Consider the following 10941-nt stretch of genomic DNA (forward strand, 5'->3'; position numbering starts at 1 on the left):
GGACAGTTGAAGATTCGTCTCTCCGACTCTCCAACTTGAGGGGGGTGTATCAGGGACTATTGAGTTCACCCATTATGGGCAACTCAATATTCCAATTTCTCTCTCTTGGAAAGCCATATTGCATGTAGCATTTATGGAAGATTGCATGTATTATTTATGGAAGTTCAATATTGCATGTGACTATTCTTAGTCACATATCTTAGGTGATTAGGGCTACCATCTCTTGTATAAATACAATAGCTATCAATGAAACATTTAGGATGGTTTACAATAAAATTGTGTTTTAGCAGCGATGGACTTTGGGCTGTAGATTAGTTTTATTTTTAATAAAAAATCACACCCATGAGGTGTTCGATGAAATTCCTGAACATCAAAAAATCAATAACATATTTTCACTAAATATACAGCCAAACAGTGTGCATTCTCAGAATGGAAATGCATACCAAACACACCCTAAATGTAAAGCCATAGTTTATGAACACTGAAGCAACATAAAATTTAGAAAAGAGACGATATGGTTTAGACATAATACTCAGAATGATAATTAAACTAAAAATTACAGAATTAGTTCAAGAGCAACATGAATTAATAGATATTGAATTTTATTATCCAAAGCACATTTCACTTTCCATCTGTAGTGATTTATATGCTTCTATCATGGATCAGAACTTGATAGAAATGACTATATAGAAGCACTGGAAAATGAGTGCAAACAATCGGACTTCTCGCACTATGAGTGCCATAGGACCACTCCAGTGATGCAGATGCCATAGACGTCTTTGGTCCAATTTACTTCCAGAAACAGTCACTACAAATGATTTATCCTCGTTCAATGATTATTAGGCTCAACATTGATTTTAATGTTAGAATTGGAAGTGATGACTAATGCCTTGTATGTGGAGTTTGCTGAACCAACATTCTTAACTGTCCTTGTAAAATTAATTGCAAAGGGCTTATCTTGTTGTTGAAGATAAGCTGTCATTGATGGACAATTGAGATCCAATGGCGTTCCTTTAGTGCCTTGAGGACAACTGCTGTCGTCTCCTGATATAATTCTAACCCTCCTGGTATCCCAGCCTATATTGCAGAGGAATTTGATGTAGTCATCATTTAGGATTTCGTATACCAGACCAGGATTTATAGCTTTCACTGGATCGATATTGCCAGCACCGTAAGCAAATTCAGCATCAGGGTTCCTGGTGGCATTCATTGGCCAAGCTATAGATTCAAAAGGAAAATAAGATTGGATCAAAATGAAAACAAATAATTTTACAAGCATATATAGATTGAAGGAGGGTATTACCAGTGGTCATGAGTGCAGATTTGATGGCAGAAGGTGACCAATTGGGGTGAAAAGATTTAACATAAGCAGCAGCACCTGTAGCATGAGGGCACGCCATGGAGGTCCCAGATAATATACTGAACTTCGCTTTCCTTTCATCAATAGGAGTACCCGACGGTGAACCTAAAAGTGAAAATGCGTCCAAGATATCTACCCCTGGGGCGCTTATATCTGGCTGTAATATTTTTCTAGAAGAACATGTGATAAGAAAGATAAAGACAAAATGAATGAAGAAAGACAATGACAATATATATATATATATATATATTTGTTTTGGGGTGGAGAGAGAGAGAGAGAGAGAGAGAGAGAGAGAGAGAGAGAGAGAGGAGAGAGAGAGAGAGAGAGAGAGAGAGAGAGAGAGAGAGAGAGAGAGACCTTGAGAATATCTGGTGTAACTCCATTTGGTCCACGGGAAGAGAATGAAGCAACAGTTGGGGCAGATGAATCATTTTCTGCCTCATTCTTCAAGATGTTTGCTGTAGGGTTTCTATAGATTAGGAAGTTTGAAATATTGAATGATATCATGCACTTAAAGAGTATAAAATTAGTACAAAGACAAATTAATCTACAATATTATTTTTTCCAATGAAATAAGATGATGATGTATAGAACATTGAATTCATTCTCAGCTCCTTCAGCATCATGAAACAACTACCAATATATTGGTCATTTCAAGCTCAATGGTTATTGTGAACTTACTTCGTGGAATTTATGTAAGACTTGACCTACTCTGCAGTTTGGGTGCTTAAATGTATTGCAGGTAAAGGATATGTAAAAGAAAAGTCATCAGATCCATCAGATGACATTATTGTCCCTAGAGCACCAATTTGCTTTGCTGCTTCTCCTTTAGTTAACTCATCACACAGAAAAATCTTTTCCTTCACCAAATCACCATCTAAGCAGCTTTGTATACAAAGTCTGAAACACAAAAGGCAATTATCTTCACTCTTAATTCGTCATGTAGTTAAAATGATGGAAGAAGCTAGTAGTTATTGAAGGGGACACTACGTTACCGAGCCGCTTGCTCAGTACATTCTGCTGTTGCAGCTTCTTTTCCATATACCAATGGATGCTTTGTTCCATTCAAAGTAAAAGAATTTATGGAATTACCCTGAAATCGAAAAAATATTAATTAATTGATGGCATTATGAACTTGGAGGCAATCCAGTTTCTGCTGCTATCTATGAACCACTAGCTTAATAAAGCTAATGGAAGTTGTTCCTCAAGCATGATTCCAATTCACAATATCTGAAGTGAATAAAATATCTGCATAAATCACTTAAAAATAGACCAATTTTCTGGTTCTGTGTTTCATATGTATGTTGGGTCGATAATGCATTCCAAGAATTCATACCAAATGTATCCTTAATTTTAACAAAAAAATACACTATAGAATTATATTTTTTATTTTTAATGCAAGATGACATATAGTAAAGAAAATATTATTTACATTGTGATAACTAATCCAATATTAATAGTGAGGTTAGACAAATATCGTTGGATATTTCCTGACTTTAATTTCTGGGAATTAAAGAAAAATCTGCTCAATTGTTGCTAGTACCCTAAGTAAGACAATCTTCTACCCCCCTCCCCAGTTACACCAAAAAAAAAAAAAAAGAAAAGAAGATTGATCAAGACTGCATAATGCTTCTTACCTTAAGGACCTTTCCATCTCCTAGGACAACCTTATCAATGATATGGCGGTTTGTATTGCTTGCCACAACAGAGAGTACCCAAGGTGCAACGCTTGAGGTTGTTTTCCTTTTCGGACCACTATTTCCGGCAAACTCTGATGTAAGGATGCCATTTTGCATGGCATGAAATGCCCCTATTGCTATACTCTTTGATTCAAAGTCAGTGAAAATACTCTCTCCTATTGAAATGGAGATGATGTCTACTCCATCCGCAATGGCATCATCAAAAGCAGTAAGGATATCACTTCCTGTGCAACTTACTAGATTGCAAACTTTGTTGGCTACAATCCTTGCTGATGGTACACCTCCCCGTGCATTCCCTTGGGCTACTCCGTAAAAACTCACATTAGATACTAAGTTACTGGCAATTGTGGAGGTAGTATGTGTCCCATGCCCTTCTTTATCCCTCGTTGAATTACTTTCAAAGTAAAATCGTACACCAATTAACTTGTTGTAAAATATTCATGGAAAATTTTTGGGATTAATCTATCACATCACTACATATGATATAAATTGAACTAACAGTAATGATATTAGGCTAAGAGAATTACTTGTTGCACGTAAAATTATTGCCGCCTTTACAAACACCCTTCCATTTCTTAGGAGGAGGCCCAAATCCTTCGTCACTAAAACTTTCAGATGCTGGCCATATTCCCCTATCAAGAACACCAATAATCACATCGCTTTCAGCCCTAGGTATTCTTGTAACAGCCTCGGACAAACCAATGAAGTCCCATGACCTAGTTGTGTGAAGTAGGTAATTTTTGCTAGGGAAAATAGATACTACACCTTCCTTGCCTAACATGACACCAAAGATATTATGATCATATATGTTGTCTTAAAACTTAAACATAATTTAAAAATTAAAGATATTGAGTTACTAACTGGCAAGCTTTTGTCTCTCTTGTTCGTTGAGTTTTGCTACAAATCCATTAAAACTTCTTCGATAGCTTCGCACAAAGTTGTCATTTATAGAGCTGCACACACACACTCACTCACACACACACACAGATCATTGGGAGGAACTAAAATTTTTTACATTGATTTATTTCAATGTAAGTATGTAAACAACCTCGATTATAAAGAATTATAATTACCCTAGTAGTACATATAGATAAAAATATTATTACATATAAGCAAAAAGGTCATTATACAATATATTGCCTTTTACTATATGACATAAACATTCCCCAAGACAAAATCATTATAGGAATAGTCTCATTGTTAGCAACTATGGTTATAATCAAAATTATCCATTTTACATTTACACTAATTTTGACGCTTTTTTGTGGCTTTACCAAAGTTATCAGAAAAAAAAAGGAAAAAAAAAAAAAAAAAAAAAGGAAGGAAGAAAGATAGAAAGAAAGAGAAAAGAAGAATCTAATTATTCAAAAATTTAAATAAATGAAATAACATATATTTGAGAATGGAATTAGATTGAATATCAATAGACATAATTAAAAAAAAATGCAGATGGAGTGTAATAGAGTATTCTTTAACTAAAAAAAATATTAACAATAAGAAATGAAAGAAAGGGTCTTCTCTCGAACTCTTTTAGGATGAGATGTGTAAAAAGTTAAATTAATATCACAAAATATATGGAATGGCCTTTTCCAGCACTCCTTGATAACAATACTAATATCTGTGTTAAAAATACTAATCCTATGAATTTTCAAAGGTTTTTGTTCCATTTCACTTGACTTTTCAAAGTTTGCTTCATTTTATTTCCTAAAATATAGTTTATATAACTGGAAACTCTCCCCTCTCCTTTTTCTTCAACCTCTGACTTTGTTACCACTTTAGAATTTTATTCTATCATACAGAAAAAAAAAAAAAAAAAGCTAAAGCCCAAACATGATGTTTAGTAGTTTAGTATTCTAACATACTTTTGCCCCTGTTGATGTATCTCTTGGCAACTGCATGCATGCATTTTTCTTCCCCTATAACTGGTTATCTGTTTGATTTTTTTTTTAATTTTTATTTTTTTTTATTTTAATGATCAATCGTAATGGCCAGCTGTTTTTATCCTCTAGAAGTCCCTGCGCTCACACAAGCATACACACCCCATGCAGGGCACAGTGGTCATTACATGTCCCTATGCTTGTGGCGCAAATGCCTCATGTACAGAAAACTGTTCCATGGAAATATTCATAAGAGCGTAGGAATGACATCCCAACACTACCCACCCACATATATATATAAATAAAAAATTGGGCATGCATTTTCTGTCCATGAGACCCCTAAGTCCGCACACAAGGCTACAAACCCTAGGCAAGGAGCCACGATCATTTCACCCCTTGTGTCTATGGCGTAGAGGCCTCTCACATAAAACCTTGTCCCAAATACGGAGATAGATTGGGTCGTCAGATTCTACCTCTCTGCATGTGGCGAGAATCAATTAACTCTAGCGAAGAACAAGGGACAAGATTGTTGGAGAGAGTGGGCGATGGAAGCTCGGTAGCATGGAAGAGAAACGGCAGGGGATAAACAGAGAAAGAGATTGAAAGATCTTGTCTGCGATCTCTTTCTAGCATTTCTGCTTGAAGTGCCTTACCCTCGGCTGTGCTTTCCTAATCTCTCTCTATGGAATTACATTATTAGGCTTTTTATTGAATTGCCACTTCATTATATGGAGGGGCAAAAAAGTCCGGTTACATATGCTATTTGACGTCGTATATATTTTGGGCGACCATGACCTAAATTATTATTATTTTTTGGGTAGAAACCAGGACCTAGTTATCAATTTAACATAAGAATGAGAGAAATATCATCTATTTATGCACTATATATGCAAGTATTTATCTAGCAACTATGCAGTTTTTAATTAGCAAAACAATTAATATTGTCTTTGGTAGATTTTCTAATCTCATCTTTCTTCCGTCATCTCTCATCTCTTCTTTCCCCTTTTTAAGTTTAGATTTCTTTTTTCTCTTACTTTGTATGTATGGATCTATGAGTCGATCGCATTTAGTTGGGATAAAACTGAATTTGTTATTGTTAATGTAGATTTTCTAATAAGCGAAAGTAATGCTTCGTATGAAAAATTTATCATACTTGCATACAATAATGAAGAAGAAAGAAAGACCTACTGGACTGATGAAATATAAGATTAATATTACCTATCCTCAAGAACTTCTTCCAGAATGCTATGGTGCTGAGATGTAAGTGATGCAGGTGAGTATCCTTCACCTTTAGAAAGTGCACCCATGTACACAATATAGACCTACGTGCACCATCAACAATATAAACTTGATCAATACCATGCATGAGGCAGAATAACCATGAATACAGATTCAGGTATGAAAAGCATATCAACTTCATCCTCTTGAGTTAATCAGGATAAGCTTAAGAACCATTAACACAGAAACATGAGAGGATAATAAAAGAGAAGTGAGTTTACTTGCCTTTCTATCTTCTTCAACAACATCACAGCGGATGCATACTGCAAGAACAAGAGGAAAGAGAAGAAGGAAGAAGGGATGAGAAAATGAAGAAGCGAGAGAGAAGTTAGCCATTGTCGGATCCCCTGAGGCCGGGCCTAGTGTAGGTGATCACTAAAACATAATATATTTATAGGGTAATCTCTGATTACAAGTGAAATTGCAACCTCTCTTTTTCGTCCAAGTTGGAATACTTTCTGTCTTTGCTAACTTGGGGATAAATTTGTCATTTCACTAGCATCTAATCAAAGGCAATATTATTGTGTCCCATTAAATTCATTAAATCTCTTAGTAAATGTCCCTTCTGCATTTTTCCGATCCTTCAGCTACTGTTCTGTGTTTGTTGGGAGTTGTTACTCTCCTTATCATTTGAACCCCTGAAGATGTTTTTCTTCTCTGGGAATGAAATTTCTTTCATTTGCAAATGTGTTTGTTTCTCTCTTTGGGTCAGGTTTTTTTCCTACCGATGACAATGCCGATGGTGGGGTCTGACTTTATTTTTTATATTTTTTCCTAATCGATTGATCCAGCCTTTTTGTAAATTCTTTCTCTTTTGTTTTTTTAATATATGATCCTATGCGAAATATGTTTTTACCCTTTAACTCAGGGATTCTTAGTCATCAAAACCTGGTATTCTCATGCGTGAAATGACATCATTTCCCAAACCAATTATGTTGAAGGGTATATAAAGTCCGGTTACAAGGTCTATTTGTAACCAGTGACGCACCCATCTTTATATATGGGTAGTGAGAAAGAATCCTAATTAATCAATGATTTTGATTTGGAGTTGACTCACTTTCCTTTGAAACGTTGAAGCACTTATGGAAATACAACTAATCATTTTACTTGGTGTCTATCTACTCATTGCCAACTGGATTTACTTTCTTAAATGAAATAGTAAGTATTAACCCTGTGATAAGCATAAAGATAATTCATCAATGAGAAGTTGACACATGGCAAAAGGACGGCTGTTGAAGCTTAACTCAGCTAGAAATCAAGGAGACGAACTAGGAAACAAATCCTTTGAGATCGGATTCAATCTCTACAAAAAAAGAAATTAGAGCAGATTCCTCATATGGGAGGGATTTTCCATGCATCTTTTCTATAGACACCTAATTTTGTCCCCCATGATGATAATGGTTTACAGGTGGGGACGAAGCTTGTATTCTCACTTTCACGAGAATTGAATTTTCGACATAAACCCATCAAAACTGGTTAAAACCCTAGTTATCCTTAACCTAATTCCATCATATATTATAACCTTCCAAAAATGACCTAATGGTTGTGTAGAACAAAAAGTTATGACCCTTCAAAGATGAACAAATATAAAAAATATGAGAAAAAAAGGAGAAGGGCTTGTCGCGAGCATCCTCCAAAGCCTTGGACCTATATCTAGCCTACCCTCATTGTTGCTCCCAGAGAGGTTATCATAGTTACATATGAGGGTAACGGTCAGAGATTTTGGATTCTCAGGCCCTCTCTCTTTTAGGCACGACAACGGGCCCCACATAACTGCATCCTCGCTCGGAGACATGTGGGGGCCTATTTCATTGACTCTCTCTCGCTCTCTCTCTCTCTCTCTCTCTCTCTCACACACACACACACACACACACACACACACACACGCACACACACACAAATTGGCGAGTCAGTTCATCCACGTCCCAATCCGATTCTTTAGGTACTAGGGACAAAGCCAACTGGATCGCTATTCGGTGAGCCAATTGCCAATTTGGTTCCTCAACCAAAAGAGGTAAAACCAATTGGATCGCTATCCAGCAAGCTGATTGCCAATCGGATCGAGAGAAAAGAAAACTAGAGTCAATCCGGTTCACCAATTAGTGAGCCAGTTCTAGTGCAGCCATTTTCAAATCCGATTTAGATTTTGATCTCTTGCTTATCCAAAATGATTTTCGATACATCTACAGTCTTTTTGGGGTATTTTTAAGGATATGTGCCCAAGGTCGTGGTCAACCTAGGTTCATGTGTATGGGAAATGCAATGCAATGTATTCTCAATATTCTTTGTATAGACATCAAGTGTATAATCCTAGTCCTAGCTAGGAGTGTCCTTGTTTCCTTCTTTTCTTGGATTTCAAACTTCCTAAAGTGTAAAACTTATGTTCTTTAATTAAATCATCAGTTCAATCGGCTCTGACGCCTATCTAGTCTCCTAGGGTTTGTGCTACTGATTATGTGTTTATCTTTAGGTTTTTAGTTCAACCCTAGTCACCAGTATTCCTAGCATTTCATAGGTTTGTGACTTAAAGTAGAGAAGCGCTTTGATACCTGACGTTGTCACACCCTATCTCCACACTTACCTGAAAGGCTGGTGATCGGAAAATACAACCGTATGTGCAATCCATCCATGATCTACAATACAGTACTTTAAGGTCACAAAAGTTATGAAATGATTCTAAAGATACACATTACATAATAATGATCAGTATGATAACACAGTTGGTGATTCTAATCATGTTACCATAATTACACGAAAGAAGGTTTACTCAAAATGGAAAATAATTATGATAATGCCTCGTGCATAACCAACTCCTCCACCTAAAGACTGTCTCCATAAAGAGCCGACTCCTTGATCAGAGTCTCGGGATGGTATCCTGGATCACCATTTAAAAAGAGTGTAACAAATGGGGTGAGCTTCCACGTAGCCCAATGAGGGGTGGACACACAAGCAAATACAAATATATATGAAAGCAATAAAATATCAGTGCTCAACCACACCAACATGAATACAATGTCATGATCCGGTTTATTATCACACAAGCCTAATCAATAGATTTTAAGCCCATAGTGGATTTTAGTGCCATTGCAATATAAGTGGTATCCCCAACCACGAATGTACTTTATCGATCCCCGAGGATACAAACTAGTTGCAAGATAGGAGCATACCGGTCCCTACATGGCTACTTCAGTACCCGATAAGCCCCTATCCTCATTATATATACCACAACACTAGTTTCCAACCTTCAGTGAAGGGTGTATCACAACATTGAAGTCCAACCTTTGGTGATTGATTTTGTCACTATGCTGACATCCACCCACCTTGGTCACGGAAAATTTCCCCAATCTCGATCCCTCAGATAGTAGAATTAGTCAATACATAACCTCCTATTGGTAAGGGTTGTAACACCAGGGTTACTCTTCTAGCCCAATGCAATCTAATATGAAAGACACATTGTAACACAACCAGACTCACACACACTGTGGGCATACAGAGCCGGGTCCCAACCTTTGGCTACTTATACCCTATACTCATACACTCTATGGGTATGCAGTGCCAGAACCCTACCTTCGACTACCCTACATCCCATTCAAAACCAATGCACACACACACACACACATCAATACTAATACACACATATACCAACTCCAATACGCACACATACTAACACTAACATCAATATCAACATCAATATGCACAATTCATTACTCAAATAGTAACAAGTTTACAATGCAACTATCATGAGCACACACATGTATAACATGTTATAAATACTCCATAAAATAGTTCACAACACCCACTCACCTTGTGTTCTTAATTGTTGAGTATTGCCGACGCTCTTGTGCCGAGTTTCATCTCCGTTTGATGGATCTATTCATAGGAAATACAAAGGGCTTTTTTTAATATTTTTTTTAAGGTCAAGCTATATATACTCCTCATTCTCTTCATATCGTATTAGTCATACCCTCACCTCATGGTTTGCCCATATTAGGTAGGAGATACATGTTAGGGTTAGTGTTCTAGGGTTAAAATTCATGCATACAATACATGCACACGCTAATTATCTTAGGAATGATGTGATTAGTCAACTATGAGGCTTAGATTCTAGGGGTTTGCCCAATTTTCCTAATTTAGGGTTTAAATTACTAAATTTTTGAAAATCAAATTTGGGTTTTTCCTATATCAGATCCCTAGACCCAAATGTATCACCCAATCCCTTTCACCAATTCCCTAACCTATAGTTGAGTTAGGGTAGTAGATTATAGTGGATTTGATTAATTTCACAAATTTAGGGTTTAGATTATCCATTTTTGGGAAATTCGGTTGGGGCTTCATGCATTGGTCTCTAATTTCGTTTATGATCAGCCAAAATCCCTATTTTAGGTGTACAACATCTTTCCCCTAATATAGAGTTAGGTTAGGATGGGTGGTTATAGGGGATTTGGTCAATTGCCCAGTTTTTAAGATCTGGGGTTACTTAAATTGGGGCTTTTCATGTGTGAGGTCTCTCCACTCAAATGTGAGTGGTTGAATTAGATATATTAAATCTCTTACACAAGATCCCCACCTCAATTAGAGATTGAGTGGGTGAGTAGAGGGGATTTCGGTTAGGGTTCCTAATTTAGCTTCGGTGAAGAAATGAGGTGAGAGAGAGAGAGAGAGAGAGAGAGAGAGAGAGAGAGAGAGAGAGAGAGAGAGAGAGAGAGACTCACCTTTAATGGGTAGG

At 36.7% G+C, this 10941-nt stretch overlaps 1 pseudogene; it reads right to left on the reverse strand.

The window, feature by feature from the left end:
• Positions 1 to 581: 581 nt before the first annotated feature.
• Positions 582 to 6244, reverse strand: LOC122067970 (annotated as a pseudogene).
• Positions 6245 to 10941: the final 4697 nt, after the last annotated feature.

This window comes from Macadamia integrifolia, unplaced genomic scaffold (assembly GCF_013358625.1).
Source record: "Macadamia integrifolia cultivar HAES 741 unplaced genomic scaffold, SCU_Mint_v3 scaffold3284, whole genome shotgun sequence".
NCBI classification, from domain to species: Eukaryota; Viridiplantae; Streptophyta; class Magnoliopsida; order Proteales; family Proteaceae; genus Macadamia; species Macadamia integrifolia.